Source organism: Heloderma suspectum, chromosome 5 (genome assembly GCF_057233095.1).
Source record: "Heloderma suspectum isolate Gila_16-S chromosome 5, 16-S_ref, whole genome shotgun sequence".
NCBI classification, from domain to species: domain Eukaryota; kingdom Metazoa; phylum Chordata; class Lepidosauria; order Squamata; family Helodermatidae; genus Heloderma; species Heloderma suspectum.
In genome coordinates, this window is record NC_139462.1 from 10,850,514 (window position 1) to 10,863,934 (window position 13,421).

Here is a 13,421-nt window from a genome sequence, read left to right on the forward strand (position 1 = left end):
ATTGTCAGCTTTTGTTGTTTTTAATTGTGTTTATGTTTTTATCACTTTTAATAGTTAAACTGTTTTTATGTAGTTTATTGCTGTAAGCCGCCTTGGGAGGGCTTCTGTCCTGAAAGGCGGCCACAACATTTTTAACTAAATAAAAATAATAATAAATATACCATTATTGAAAAGGCAAAGCAAATACTGGGCCACTAAAATAGTGTTTTTAATAGGTTATGCCATCTGCATTCAAACGTCTGCTGCCCACACTGAAATCTCTGACTTGAACATCCTCACTTAACCTCTTGCTGCAGAAAGTGACATGTTCTCGGCCCTACCTGTAGTGCTTCAGCATAACAGCTATAATGTTCTGTGCTTATTAAAGTCACTGGGGTACAACCACCAAAGTACTCGCTGCCAGATTACTCTAATTGAAAATTGCATTACTCAAAATTGAACCGTCCTTTAAGCGCTCAGGAAAGGAAGTAATGGGAAATCACTCAAAATCCCATCCCTAACCCTCCACACTATATTTAGGAATGGCAGCCTATCTCTCTGGATAGCTGTTTCTTGAATTGAACTCTGCACATGAGAATAAATGTCTCACTTAAAAAAAAAAGACTTTAGACACACACATAGCCAGAATAGGAGCCCCACCTAAGATTTTATTTTGTGTGTGTTTTGAAAACCAGTATTTTTTATCTGTGACGTGATAGCTTCTGTTTGAGGCAAGGATGGGGCATCTTTTTCCTATGAAGGGGAATTTACCCATAGGAAGCCTAAATTGGCGGGGGGGGGGGTAGCCAGGGGAAGGCACAGCCAGTGCTACTGGTAGACAGAATTTTCAGCATTGCAGAATTGCACAGCTCTTTTTCTTGCTGTGTGAGCCACCCCACCCCATCCCTTCCCTTCCCTACCAATCTCTCTCTCTCTCTCTCTCTCTCATGCACACACACACATACACACACACACATGCACACATACACACACACACATATACACATACATGCATGCACACACATGAATACACATGCACGCGCACACACGCACACACACCTGAAGGAGAAGAGGATGCAGTTTTCAGTGGGGTATTCCGGAGAGCCAACTTGGGGCCGCAACATCCAGAGATCTAGATCATGGGTGGGCAACGTTTGGCCCTCCAGATGTTTTGGCTTACAACTCCACCATGCCTCACCTTTGGCTAGGCTGGCTAGGGCTAATGGGAGTTTGTATGCTGCGGCTGTGGGCTGCTGAGGTTTCAGGTGCCAAGATAATGATAAGCCAGACCCAGGTTTGCTTACAAGGAGACTTTACTGAGTATTTACAGCATACAGGCATACCCAATAGTTGGATCAGACAGCTTCTCTGAACCCAGAGCCAAGGGACACAATGGGTTTTATACCATACATGTTAGCAGTGAGGCAGCATGACAGCAGCAAGCATTGATTAGCATTCATCTGCAACTTTCCCAGCATAGGCTAACAGTGCTTGTTCAGAAGGAGCAAATCAGAACTTTCCCAGCACAGACACCTGTAGCTCGGCATAAACATAGCCTCACTTCTCAGGCACATCCTAGGCCCTGATAAGATACTAGCCTTCGTTAGCATGGAATGTGCTGAGACCGCGCTATCGACCTTTGACTCATCTTACAAGCTGAGAGGTCCACTAGCAAGGAAATTGCACTTAATCATGAGCCAAAGCACAGAATATTATGGAACTCTAAGCCTCTCTAAAACTACTGGTAACTTGGTTACCCCTGGGGTCTTATGGAGTTATAGGCTGAAACAACTGGAGGGCCACAAGTTGCCCACTTCTGCGCTAGAAGATGCTGAGGGCTGCATGTGATTTTGCTTTGGGCTAGGGGTTCCCTACCACATGTTTAAGGAATAACCTTATGCAGGTGACAAAACTGTAGGTACAATAAATGCATGTGGGGGATGGATCCAGATGCTCAGTTTCCCATGCTTTGATTGTACTTTGCACACAGAGCCTCCTTATGCACTCTGTACATGAAGGCTCTATCCACACAGTCTATATCTTGCAAAAATGCCAAGATTGGACAGCATGGAGAAAGCCCACACATGTACTGCCTGTATGCACATAGCACTGCATGTGATCAGTACACAGTGGCTGGGGCCAGGGCCAGTAGGCATGATCCCAGTTTATATCTAGGTACAATGAACACATGGAGGGGGCAGGTATCTGGATCGACCTAAGCAGGTTTCATTAAGGCTAATGAGAGCTTGTTTAAAAAATATTTCTCGTTAAAAAAGAAAGAAAGAAAGAAAGAAAGAAAGATAATTGGTGGCTCAAAATATTTTATTAATCTCATTGATTGATTTCTTCCATGCACACACACATATCCCCCACTTTTCAGCTGACTGGTTCCCAAATTGGCTCACGGTAATACAATAATCAAACTAAAATGCAACAGAGCTACAATTAAAATGACATTGAAAATCCATCAGTCAACATTGATTGGAGAACAGTCTTGATAAAAGAACAGCAGAATCAATGACAGATCCATAGTTAATAGAATGGAAGAGGAGTAATCCCAGCTGAGTATGAATTAATGAATCCATATCTGCTGGTTTAGGCTATAATATTTTCTGGGTGGAAAGGAGGCCTTAACCCTCTTTCTAAAAAAAATTAGAACGAGCAGGCCTGACACACTTTCTTCAGATGGTAGTTCAATAAGGATGGGCCCACTATGGAGAAGAATCTTTGGGTAGCTACCCATTCATCTGGATTCTGATATTGGGGACTGTGAAAGTTTGAGGCCTACAGAGGCAAGGAAAAGAAAAAGGACAGGCCTAGAGGCCTGGAGTTTTTTGTTGGGAGGGGTATCCCTGAGAGAAGTAGTTTCATTTCCCCAGTTAAGATTCACTTTCATTTCCCCAGTTAAGTTTCATTTCTTCGGGTTCAAGACAGTACTTTCAGTTTTGATGGAGGAGGGTATAAAAAGGGAGAGTCAGAAACACCAGAGCAGTAAGAGCAGAGCTGAGGAGACCACAGCCCGAAGAAGGAGCAGGAAGAAGCAGTCTGGAGAAGTCTAAGTATAGCTAGGGTAAAGGAACTTGCATTTTGCAACTTTATTTTTTTAATGCCTTTTGTATCACTCAGCTCTATTGTGTAAATACCTTTTTTTGTGATTTACTTGCTTTAATTTACCAGTAAACTGTTGTGGTTAAACCCCATGTCTACAGTGTCAGTCACCCCATGCCTACAGCCTGAACCCCATGTTACTGGAAAGGGGTGGATAAAAGAAGGAAGGTGGGACTCTTAAAGAGGCAAGAGAGCCTTAAGGTGATGCTCACGGGGTCCAGGTCCAGATCCTACGGTGGTCCTATGGGGAACCCTGACAGGGACATACATAACAGAGACTCTGACTGTCAGCCTCAGTTCAGCAGGCACAGCCAAAACCCTCAAGGGCTTCAAAGTTTAAAATATTCGAATTAAGCCCAGAAACTAACTAGCAACGGGTGCAGCTCTCTGAGAACTGGTATTATGTGGTCTCTCTGGCCAGTGCCCATTTAACAACTTTGCTGCCACCATCTTCTGTGCCAGCTGCAGTTTTTGCCCTTCAAAGGACGTTCACTGCAAGTTACAAAGGCATGCATCATAGTGGCTAGATCCTAATCACTAGGAGACCAACTATTTTCCAGCACCTCAAAGAGAGCTGAAAAATGGTACCCCTGGCCATCCAGGCATATCCCTAAACTCTTGAATTTAATTATTAAATGAGAGTCAAATACTATATTAAATTGTAGAACCTGGGACCATCCCATGAAGCTGAATGGTGGGAGATTCAGGAGAGTTAAAAGGAAGTACTTCTTCACAGAGCACATAGTTAAACTATGGAATTTGCTAGCAGAAGATGCAGTGACGGGCGTGACAGCCACCAATTTGGATGGCTTTAAAAGGGGGCACAGACAAGTTCATGAGGATAAGGCTATCAATGGCTACTAGTCCTGATAGCTATGTGCTACCTCCAGCATCAGAGGCAGTGAGCCTATGTACACCAGTTGCTGATGAACATAAGCGAGAGGGTGCTGTTGCGCTCATGTCCAGCTTATGGGTTCCTGGTCGACAGCTGGTTGGCCACTGTGTGAACAGAATGCTGGACTAGATGGACCCTTGGCCTGACCCAGCATGGCTCTTCTTATGTTCTTATGTTCCCCAAGCCATGAACTGCTCAGAAAAGCTTAGTTGGATGACATTACACTGATGCCATGGTGATGGGAAAGTATGCTTGCCTTTCCACCATGGCTTCTGTGCAACATGCTCCAAAAGGAGCTCCAGTCCAGTCCATCTGTCCTGCATATTTCTCCAACTATGTTCTAGCTGTCATCCTGCCACTCCATCATTATTACTTCCTGATTTACCTGTGAACTGCTCATGTCCTAGTCAGTTACAGGGGGAGGGGGGATCAGAAGAGCACCAAACTCCTCCAATTTACCCTGCTCTGCCCAGTCTTCCAAAGATTCTCCCTGGCTCATGTTGGATTTTTTCCAGCAAATCAGATACACTAGACTGTGCAGAGAAACTTGGACTTGGTGATGGGTTTATGCAAGTTGCTGCTGGGTACAAGGAAATGGTAGATTTTCCATTTGTTTCCTTAATGCCCAACCTGCGTATGCGGCAGCCCTACACAGTGGTGAATGTTTGCTACAGCCCTGCATGTAGCTATTTTCATATGCTCTGTCCCCATTGGGGGGGCACATTTGGAATCCAACAGCTGTCTGAGTCTGAGTGAAGAGCTGAATATCCACTAAACATCACATTGGCAATGTGCTTCACAGTGGAAAATCCATTGCGTTATCTTGTCCATCCCGCCCCCGCAAAGGCAGGAACTATAAATGATGGCCTAATTGCTCCATTACTTGTCTTTAGAAACTAAGGAGGATAGTTAACAGTAATTAAGGCAAGAATAGAAGTTGACAGATCTGTAAATTTCAGTCTCACTGAGATTATGAAGTTTTTGAGGTCAGGCTAGTTCCATCTGATTTCTACAGGAGCTTGGGATTTAAAAAAACAAACAAACACACACATCAGTATGAAACTTCATATGCATTTTTTTAAAAAAAAATGTGTTCATTTTTGTATCCATTATAAAACATATGCATCTTTGCATGCATGCACCCATGTGTGTATTTTCAAAATATACAGATATTTCTTTGTGCAGTTTTCAAATATGCATGTGTTGTTAAACACATTTTTTTTTTTTTTTTGTGGAACGCATCGCCACCTCAGAAATTTATGGATTTCTGACAGCAAATTGCATTCAGGTCCAGAGGTACAAATTGGGCAAATGCATTTAAAAAAAAATCTCAGTAGGGTAAATTTCTCACACATCCTTGGATAGGAGCAGAAATGCTGTGGGTAGGGCTGTGCAAATCAGCAAAACTTGAGCTCATCGAAGTTCTCCGAATTCTATCTCAAAGCTCATTCTGACTCGAGTCTGTATCAGATTGCAAGCTCCTTCTTTTTTTCTTTTTGCATGAAAACCTGTGCTTATCTCTGCATATTTTTTTCCAAATATATGCATCAATTGTGCACATTTTTGTCATTAATGCATTTTGAAATGTAAGCCTTTTTAAAATGTATGCAAAATTTAAATGTAATGTACACATTCTGTTGAACAATCTTGGAAATGTATGGACTTTTACTGCAGATTGTATCTGAATCCATATTTCGTCCAGTAGGTATGAACTGGGTAAAATCCTGATCAAAACAGACCTGAAACAAATTTCTCATATATCATAAGAACATAAGAATTTGTCAGATGTTGCCAGATTCCAGGGTATGAACTGGGAACCTCAGGATCTGCATAGGCTTCAATATCTCTGTTTTCAAGAGACTGTTCCCTGTTTCTGGTTCCTGATCCACTGTCCCATTTTCTGCCGTATTTTTGCCTTCTCAAAATTCTTACTGTGAGTTTCTAGTGTTACCATTTTTTAGAATACCTCTGTCTTCCTCTTAGTCTCTAGAAGTTAAAAGTGTCTTAGAGTGGGCAGTGCATCAGTTCTACTATCAATCCATGCCAGTGAACACAGGCTAAGCAATCCTATACACCAGGAGTGTATAGGATTGAACATCTTTCAGCCCAGGGGTGTTAGGAATAGTCCCAGTGCCACTGTGGGCCCTATGGCTTTGGATCCAGAATCTGATTCTGACATAGAGCAGAATGGTTGGGAACCTAGTTCAGTCAGTTCAGGTCCTGGGAGCTCAGCTCTGCCTAGCTTCCCATCTGATTGCAAACTGAAGGGAATAATAGGGAATAATAGGGAATAATACTCCCTGTTAGCCACAGCTGCAAGCTTTGGCCTTGAAGGAGGCCTCTGATTTACAGCCTGGGAATGTGCGAAGTGACTGAGTAGGACTCTGCGGGGGAGGGTGGCTCAGGGTGTCACCCAGGTTATGACACCAGCTGAAAAGGGTGGAACAGAGATGTCCATTCATACGTAGTGATCGTTTACAGACCAGATGCCCTGCCAGGAGAGATTGTCAGAAGGGGAGCTTTAGCCACCCCTCCCTTGTATTTAAGCCGGTGCTCAGGCTGAAGAGCTTTTGCTGAGAACAACATCTTATTAATTGCTCTGAATACTTTCTTGCCTGAACTTATCAGGAATCTTGAACTCTTGTCTGCCTTGAATCTTGTGTCATTAAGACTCTAACTTGCAATTTATTGCTAGGACTCTCCATGAATTCTAGCCTTGGGACTGCCTCTTGAACAAAGCAATCTGCCGATAGCCTCTGCCTAGGATTTTTTATTTATTGGGGATTATAAATGCTGAAGCTCTGCCAAGAGCTCTGGAAACCTGATCTATATAACCTGATCTGCTTCAATGAAGAGCCTCATCGTTATCTGTCATCTGTGTCAACTTGCCAGAGAGTGTCAGAAAACCGAGCCTGACAGAGGGCTGAATTCAGTTACCAAGTAGCTCTCAGGGGGCCGCATTCCAATGATGGGCAGGACCAAAGGCAAAAGGGGCATGCCAAAATTACCAAAAATACCAGCCTATTTTATTTTAAAACCCTTACTGTCAGTAACTAAGCCTTAGAAGAGACATTTCAAGAATTGAAAAAATGCTGCACAAAAAACTGAAAAACCATCAATCAGCAATTGGGGAAAGGGGCTGGGGCTGAGAAAGAGGTCATGGCCCTCTGGGGACTACAGGCAGGCTATATTTGGTCTGTAGGCCTGAGGTTCAACACCCTTGCTATACACCAATCATCCCCTGGGGGAGGGGAAGGCAGAGAGAGATGCCACTGCTACGCCTCTGGAATTGGGCAAATTGGGCAGGGGGGTGGACAAATTCCCAGAGGAAAAGGCTATCAATGGCTACGAGTCTGGATGGCTATGTGTTAGGGATGTTAGAGAATTCCACCACGGATCCCAGGGAAGCCGAATTCCAGTGGAGGATTCCACGTGGGTCGGGATGGCTGCTTGTTGCACCGGGAGCCGTTTGTAACCACGCTGATCGCCATTTTTGTAAAATGGCGATCAGCGAGGAGGCAAACGGCTCCCGGTGCAACAAGCAGCCATGCCATCCCACGCGGAATCCTCCAGGAGAGGAGGTAAGTGGGGCTGATCTACCATTTTTACAAAGATGGCCATCGGCGGGATGTCCCCATAGACTTATACCCAATTAGAGCTGTGAATCTTGCGTATAAGTCTATGTGTCCATAGGCTTATACGCAAAATTCATGGCTCTATTTTGAGTATAAGTCTATGGGGACATCCTGCAGATCACTTTTTTTTTTTAATGGAGATTGGCGTGGAGGTGAAGGGCTCTGGTCTATTCAGGTAAGTGGTGGCCCTCGGCTCTGCAGAATCCTCGAGGAGCGGAGCTCCTCTGCAAGGATTCCGGGGGGGAGGAATGGATTGCCTCCCCCCCCCCGATTCCCCACTGGAATGGATGGTACAAAATCCATACATCCCTAAGTGAGCCTATGTACACCACTTGCTGGGGAATATGAGTGGGAGGGCACTGTTGCGCTCATGCCCTGCTTGTGGGTTCCTGGTCAACAGCTGGTTGGCCATTGTATGAACAGAATGCTGGACCCTTGGTCTGATCCAGCATGGCTCTTCTTATGTTCTTATAGATGGCTGCCATATCCTAAACTCACCACTTGAAAAAAATCCCCAAATAGTGGAAAATACATCCACAGCATCCATAGAAATACTGCACTCCCACCTCTTGCCCTGGCCAGCAAGACCCAGCTGGGCTTTGGTGATGCCAGATCATGTCTTAACTTAAGGGCACAATCCTAGGCATGTTTAGACAGAAAAATGTCCTACAGCTCCCAGCATTCCACAGCCAGCCAGTGGTCTAAAAAAAGTTACCCCCTCCTTGCCTGATGCAAAACAGCAGCAGCAGCAAGAAAAGAAGAAAAATGCCTAATTTGAAAATACTAGGAAGGAGAAGTCCTTACCTCATCCATCTCCTCCTGTAGGTCAAGATGTGCAGATCAGTAAAACTTGAGCTTGCCAAAGTTCTCCGAATTCCATCTCGAAGCTCGTTCTGACTCAAGTCCGTATCAGATTGGGAGCTTCTTCTTCTTTCTTTTTCTTTTTTGCATGAAAATCTGTGCATAGTTTTCCAAATGTACACATCAATTGTGCATAGTTTTGAAATGTATGCTTTTTTGAAATGTACTCATTTCTAAATATATGCATTTTTGAAATGTACACATGCTCTCAAATGCTTTTTTTTTTTTGTCTGCAAATCACATTGTAAGCTCAGAACTTTTATGAACTATGAACTTCTAACACAGATTGCATTTGAGTCCATGTTCAGTCCTGAAGGTGCAAACTAAGTAAAATCCTGATCAAGAACAAACTGAAACTAATGTTCCATACATCCCTACCTGTAGGTGTGCATATGATTAAATATATCCATTTTGCATCCAATGTCTATATTGATTAACTTTTGCTTAATTTGACTTCATCTAGTCTGTGCCTCCTGGTTAAATTTCAGCTCAAAAAGAACCAAGGAGATTGGTGACTTTTCTGAGCACAATACTTTTCTTTGTGTCTTCAATCTCCACAAAATTGCTGGCTGGATTTTGCTTCCTCCCATCACCGATTGTTTTTGTGTTGCATCAGAGTGCAACACAAAAACAAGAGAGACAGAGAAATCACAAAACGTTACCTAATTTTATTCGAGCATCATGTGACTTCCCATCCTGGTCCCGTTGTTTCCTATAGGGGCAGAAGAAAGCATCTATTGGTAGTTTGCTAAAGTAGTGTTCCCATCCAAATATCCCTTTCTGAGGTCCTTCAGACCTTTACCCAACTTACACAGCTTGAAAACATGCTACAATTCAAATTCCAGATGTACAAAAGGCCCTGAACACAGCCCAGGGTCCTTAGATAGGAACGTAGGAACATAGGAAGCTGCCTTATACGGAGCCATGCCCTTGGTCCACCTAACCCAGCATTGTTGACACTGATTGGCAGCAGCAGCAGCTCTCCAGGGTTTCAGGCAGGAGTTTTTCCAGCCCTACGTGGAAATGCCTGGGATCAAGTGTGGGACCTTTTGCACACAGAGCAGGGGCTGAGCTACAGCCCTTCCACGCAAATTAACTGACTTCCACATAAACTTTTCTGATGAACCTCCTCATTTAGGCACTTGTCCATGGCATGATAAATGGCCCTGTAATCCGTTTTTATTCTGTGTTCTGACAACAATTCTGAATGTCACACATTTTAATTAACTTAAGAGTTCCATTAAATAGAAAAATGATGCCCCTGGATGGCTTTTAAGGAGATGCAGAAAAGCAAAAATTAAGAGCAACATTTTTCATGCCCAAAGGCTATGTTTTCTTTCAGGAGGGGAGGGGAGGGGAGCAGTTAAAATGTAGACATTTTAAAGACTTTAAGGGAGCAACCCTATGACCTCCCCCAACCTCCCGTACTGCCTTGCAGGCTGCGTGGAACGGCCCCGTGCTCCCTGCTTGGAGAAGGAGTGCAGAGTGGCCCAAACAGGGCATTCCGGGGGGTGTTCCAGGGTGGGGAAGGTGGAAATGCTGGCAAGACACATCCTATGTGTCATACGGCAGCCTCCTCCCCTGCTCCGCCTTCCCACGGCTAAACAGCCGAAATCGGCTGTCTAGCTGCAAATGCAGGGCAGGAGAAGCACGGAGGGAACGATCCCGGTCACCTCCAAGTTCAGAGGTGGCTGCCTATCCCCATAGGATTGTTCCCTAATAAGATAGTTTGTATGGGACCATCGTGTAATGTTGGTGGAAGCAATCCTGAATAAAGAAAAATGGATTGAGGCTGCAATCCCCAACACACTTACTCCCTACTAAGTCCCATTCACTTCAATGAGATTTACTTCTAAGTAGACATGCTTACAGTTGCTCTGCATGTTGGTGCTGTATCCTTCACCAATCAATAGTGTCCCAGATAAGACATTTATCTATTTAAAAAAAATTAAAAAAAATAAATTTCAGGGTGGTATACAAGAAAACAATAATATCAGTATCATAATAATATAATGAGAACAACAAATAAACCCACAGAAACAAGGCAGAAGCATTAAATACATTTTAAACGCACCAACTGAAGTTTCTGAGTCAGTTTCAAGGCTGCCCCACGTATAGCACATTACAGTAGTCCCGTCTGGATGTAACTGGATGTAAGTGGTGGTAACTCATGCATGCATAAACCTAACTGAGGCTAGTTCTGCCTTTAGGCAATCAAATAAAGTACAATGTATAGGAATGGGATGGGAGACATGTGAGACATTGTACATGTGAAAAGGATATTGGGATAGTGATTGAAGCTGAAAATGACTGAGTCAGAATTGTGATGTGGTCGCCCAAAAAGATGAATGCAACCTTAGGCTGCATTAATTAGAACCAGTTTTTCCCAGCATGGGAAGTAATCCTTCCACTTCCTTCTGCACTAGTCAGACTTCATCTAGAGTGCTCTGTCCAGTTCTGAGAGCCCCACTTTGAGAAGGATATGGACAATAGGGATGTCAGAGAATTCCATGACGGATCTCGGTGAAATCCCCCGAAATCCATTTCAGAATGAAGCCCCTGCCCCCCCCCACGAAAGGTGTGTGGGACCAAGTCCCCACCGCCCCCACCCCATGAAAGGCACGTGAAACGGAGCACTTACCTGCTCCCGTCCGCGCTGTTTTGCAAATGGCGGCTGTCCTGGCCGCCATTCGCTTCTTCTTCTTCCTAGCCGTGATAGGCTACGTAAATACTTAAGTAGCCTATTAAGGCTAATGCAGGGACACCATTTGCGTCCCTGCAGAGGCTGTGATAGGCTACGTAAGTATTTACGTAGCCTATCACAGCTCAATACAGGGACGCAAATGGCGGCGGCTATGACAGCCGCCATTTGCGTCTCTGCAGGCTGCCCAGTGGCCGGATGTCCAGCTGCGGGTGGCCGGAGCTGGCCGGTGGCTCCATGGCTTGGCCGCGGAGTGAAGTCGGCCGGGCAAGATTCTGGGGGGAGGGACGGAGCACCTCCCCCCCACTGCGGATTGCCCGGCGCCGAGCCAGGTAGGTGTTTCGTACATCCCTAATGGACAAACTAGAATGGGTTCAAAGGAAGACAAGAAAATGGTCAGCCATGTGGAAAACAAGTCCTAAGAGAAAAAGTTGGGGGAACTAGGAATGTTTCGTTTAGGGAAGAGAAGACTGAGAGGGAACACAGTAGTATTGCTCAGAGAATGACCTGGACAAAGAGCCTCCTCCCCCACACAACCAGATCTTTCCAGACCAGAGGATACAGCTCTCCCTGACTCGTTGGATTCAGATGACTCTCTCCCAGTGCAGCCCCCTTCACCCCCTTGAGGTGCCAGTGATGACTGAATAGGGCAATGGATTTTTAAGATCCTAGGTGGCTTCCCAGAAGGGGTGGAGCAAGCAGCTCTATCAGGCTGGCCAATCTTTAAAATGTCTCAGGCGGCCTCTGAACTCTTCTGGAGCAACGTTTGCCCTTCCTGTTGGTGAGAAGCCTTCTGCTAGTAATCTGCCCAAGACCCCTATCAGCTCTGCTTGTAGCCTGATTTTGCCACATTGACACAGTCTGGAGCTTTGTGATCAAGGTTTTACTTTGTGAAGCCTTGCCTCTTGAACCTTTATCTCCTGAAACCTGACCTTGACAAGTGTGACTCTACTGCATTGGCTGCTATGTTCCATGAATAAGAGCAACCACAACCATAGTCCGCTTCCTTGGGAGATCAAAGCCTAGCTGGGGCAACATAAGAGAATACATGAAGGGGTATCACACACGAGAAGGTGAAGACTTCTTGTCTGTCCTAGATCTAATGGGCTTAAGTTACAGGGGGGTAGATTCTGGTTGAACATTAGGGGACAATCCTTGATGGTAAGAGCAGTTTGACAATGGAACCAATAACTTACAGTAAGGGTCCAGAACCTCTGGCTCGCTGACCAAATTTAGCCTGCCTGGGGTCTCAATCTGGCTTTCTGGGGTTCCCCCAATGGCCACACCCCTTCCCCTGGTCCCACCTCCTTCTCCCTAACTGCCAATCATTTGCTGGTTTCCCAGCTATTGCACAATTTCCCCAGCTATTGAACAATTTCCCCCCATTTCTAAACGGATGAAATGCCTCTCCTACAGGCAGAAAGGGATGGGCAATAAGAGCTTTAAGCTACAAAAGGCCGAATCTTTTGTTATGTTGAATCTTATGTTATTATCCTGCACCCTTTTGGCTTTGGCCCCACGCCTTTTGCCTTTGGACCCACCCACCCTCTGAATGTGGCCCTGAGAGCTTCTCTGAAGCCCTGGGGCTGAAAGGAGTTCAACACCCCTGTCTTAGAGGTAGGGATGTACGAGTTGTGTAACTTCCGTGCTGCTTGACTTTTGCTGTTTGTGGCCAGTGCTCCGTTCTGCCGTTCACAAGCCTCTGGAATTCTCCTCTTTTTTTCTACTCTGAAAATTACGAAGATATATCCGTACCGACAACCATAATTCCGGTGCCCAGCCATCTCTGTGAGTCTGCATAACTTCAGTAAGAATCACTATTTTTTGTAAATATTTACGTGTTTTTTTTAAAAAAAAAAATTGAAATCCTCCGTCTCCATTTACTTTCAGCCACAACACTTCCTCTTCCTAGGGGCTTCCCAAAAGAAGGCTGTCTTAGGTGTGCCTGAGCGATAAACTATTTGTTTAAAGCAATGCTGTTTGAAAGAAAGAAAAAACCTTTTAAAATGACCATGCCACTCCAGGACTGGCATGGTCATTTTAAAAGGTTTTTTTTTTCTTTCTTTCAAACAGCGTTGCTTTAAACAAATAGTTTATCGCTCAGGCACACCTAAGACAGCCTTCTTTTGGGAAGCCCCTAGGAAGAGGAAGTGTTGTGGCTGAAAGTAAATGGAGATGGAGGATTTCAATTTAAAAAGAACACCCACAAACAAGGCGGTGAGCACAATTCATTTTTTTTTTT

General features: G+C 44.7%; 1 long non-coding RNA gene across 1 annotated transcript; it reads right to left on the reverse strand.

Annotated features, from left to right (window-relative positions):
• Positions 1-1,277: 1,277 nt before the first annotated feature.
• Positions 1,278-13,111, reverse strand: LOC146343591 (uncharacterized). Its single transcript, XR_014792558.1, has 5 exons — positions 12,935-13,111; positions 10,349-10,412; positions 9,141-9,190; positions 8,422-8,574; positions 1,278-5,000 (listed from the first exon to the last, which is right to left on the reverse strand). It is a non-coding gene; the product is annotated as an uncharacterized LOC146343591 (long non-coding RNA).
• Positions 13,112-13,421: the final 310 nt, after the last annotated feature.